The 2,602-nt window shown below is 43.2% G+C and overlaps 1 non-coding gene across 1 annotated transcript; it reads right to left on the bottom strand.

The window, feature by feature from the left end:
- Nucleotides 1-1,644: 1,644 nt before the first annotated feature.
- Nucleotides 1,645-1,751, bottom strand: LOC141604039 (small nucleolar RNA R71). The gene has a single exon (XR_012525865.1). It is a non-coding gene; the product is annotated as a small nucleolar RNA R71 (small nucleolar RNA).
- Between the last annotated feature and the right edge of the window lie 851 nt (nucleotides 1,752-2,602).

Raw genomic sequence — 2,602 nt, 5'->3', positions numbered from 1 at the left:
TACACAACTTATCTTCGTTCGGTTTTTGATCCTTCCTCTGCGATTTCTTTCACACGGTATTCTAAAGTTCTTATTTCAGTTTCGTTGTTTATTTCTTTCTTAGTATAGGAATTGTTAGATTAGTTTCCTAAAGCCAATTTATCACCTTATGTTCATTATTTATTTCGTCGCTTCAATCATGAATTCCTCTGTTTTATTAGCAAATTTTATTGTTGTTGTTATTCCTAGCATGAGTAGCTAAATCCATTGTGCTAGGATGTAGGGGAATTATAGTGTAGGCGGCATTAGAATTAGGGAGCCCTAATCGCGTGTTGGTCGATCGACCGTCCTACCTTGTCGATCGACTGATCTCGTGAGTTTTATTACGTTTTAATTGTGTAGATTGTTATATTTGACGAATCGAATGCATGCGACTAGTTGAATACTTAGTATTTGACTGACCCATTAGATCGAAAGATAGGGAAGGTTATTAGACTACCAATTAAAATGACTAAACTTTGCTGAGATCGAAAGATAGGTATCGTTTAGATTTTTAGCCGCTTTTCAGGACGAAAGTCAATATTAGTGGTATTAGGGACCTGTAGCGAGATCGAAAGATGCTACCTGTGAGAATGGACCGAAAGGACTTCTCATTTTCCCGTCTCACGTGATTGTTTTAGACCTACCTAGTTTGCTGCCGCCGAAACTATAGTGAACCGACCATCCTTGCACCCTTTTTATTCTTTAGTTTATCCGTTTATTTAGTTTACTGTCTTTTATTGCCTTTAGCTATAGACCAAATCAATTCAAACCCCCACATTTTTGTTACCTTAGACCGAAATTAGACAACTAGAAATTATATCTGCCTCTCTATGGTTCGACCCGACTGCCGCTAGCTATGGTTGTAGTTGGTATTATAAATTTATTTTTGACACCTCACGACGGGTATCAAGTTTTGGCGCCGTTGCCGGGGAGGCAATTATTCTAATTTTTAGTTGTTTTATTTTTAGTCTTTTCTTAGTTTAAGGGACATCTGTTCCTTCAACTTTTCTCACATTCTTCTTGTAGTTTCTTCTTATGCGCAGGTCACAGGGTGGTGAACTACTACCATTCAATCCTGAGATTGAGAGAACCTTGCACGCAAAGAGGATATTATTTCAAGACCAACAATCAGAGGAAGAGCCTGGTTCTCATTCTAGCTTTTACGAGAACGAGCTGTTCGAGGAGGATCCACCTTCATCTCCAGTTTCTACTTCATCAGCTGAGACTGTCACATCTCCAGTCATGGCTGAAGAAGCGACTATTGCCAGTCACTCTGAGCCGACAGCTGCGAATCTCTACAAGGGATTTGCATTACCAGGGACGGACATAAAATTCGAGCCGAAGCCGTCTTATATCAACTTAGTTGAGAGAAACCAGTTTGGGGGAGCTGCGAATGAGGATGCAGCCAAGCATATGGAGACGTTTATTGATTATTGCTGTTCCATACCCCCACCAACCGGTGTGACCCAGGACCAGGTGAAGGAGACCATGTTTATTTTCTCACTCCGTGATGCTGCAAGGGAGTGGTATAGAGATCTGGATCGTGCTGCTAATGGGATCACCGACTGGAATTCTTTGGCCTTGGCATTCTACAAAAAGTACTTTTCTGCCTCGAAGACCAATGCCATTAGAGCTCAGATCACGAGCTTTAAACAGGGGCCTAATGAGAACTTTCATGAAGCATGGGTCCGTTTCAAGAAGCTGATGCGAACCATTCCGCACCATGGTTTCGAAAAGTGGAGTCTATGTAACAAGTTCTACAATGGGCTCTACGACGATCAGAGGGCTATCTTGGATGCTGCAGCTAGTGGCATATTCCAGGAGAATATGGGAGAGACTAAGGGGTGGAAGAGTGCTGAGTCCCCTTCTGTGGCTGCATTGGAGGTTCTCACGGCAAGATTTGACAAGTATGAGTTGGGAGGAGATTCAAAAGGAGGGATGTATCATTTGAATGCTGTGTTAGACGGTCCTTTCGTCTGTAGAAGATGTGGAGCTGAGGGACATATTTCAGAAAATTGTCCTAGTCCCTTTGAGTCTTGTGCTGCCTTTCAACATTATAGGCAGACAAACACTTACTATGAGCCGAATGTCCACCCAAACTTGAGGTGGAGTAGCCAAAATGTCTTGAATCCGACTCAACCTCCACAGCAGCAACAGCAGAACTATGTGCCCCCTCATAAGCAACAACAGTACCAAAAGCCGCCATATGTTCCTCAGCAGCAGCAACAATCCCAAGGTTCCGATTTCACTGAATTGAAGAACTTGTTGCTGAAAGAGTCTCAAGCTAGAGAGGCTGGTATGAAGATGTTAGAGAGCCAAATTGCCCAATTGGCTAGCAAGAATACAACTCGAGCTTCGGGACATTTACCGACTCAAACTGATCAAAAGGAGACCCTTAATGCCATTACTTTGAGGAGTGGGTCCACCCTGGAGGGGCCTGCCATGGTCGAGGATGTCCCTGAAAAAGATGAGGCGGAACCAAGCAAGAACAAAGCTGTAACGAATAATAGCAAGAAAAAGGCGTCTACCAGGTATATCAGTCGATCGACTGATATACCCAGTCGATCAACCAGTCCGCGAG

The sequence above is a fragment of the Silene latifolia genome, chromosome 9 (genome assembly GCF_048544455.1).
Source record: "Silene latifolia isolate original U9 population chromosome 9, ASM4854445v1, whole genome shotgun sequence".
NCBI classification, from domain to species: Eukaryota; Viridiplantae; Streptophyta; class Magnoliopsida; order Caryophyllales; family Caryophyllaceae; genus Silene; species Silene latifolia.
The sequence above is the reverse complement of the archived record's forward strand: the minus strand, read 5'-3'. Positions and strand labels throughout refer to the sequence as shown.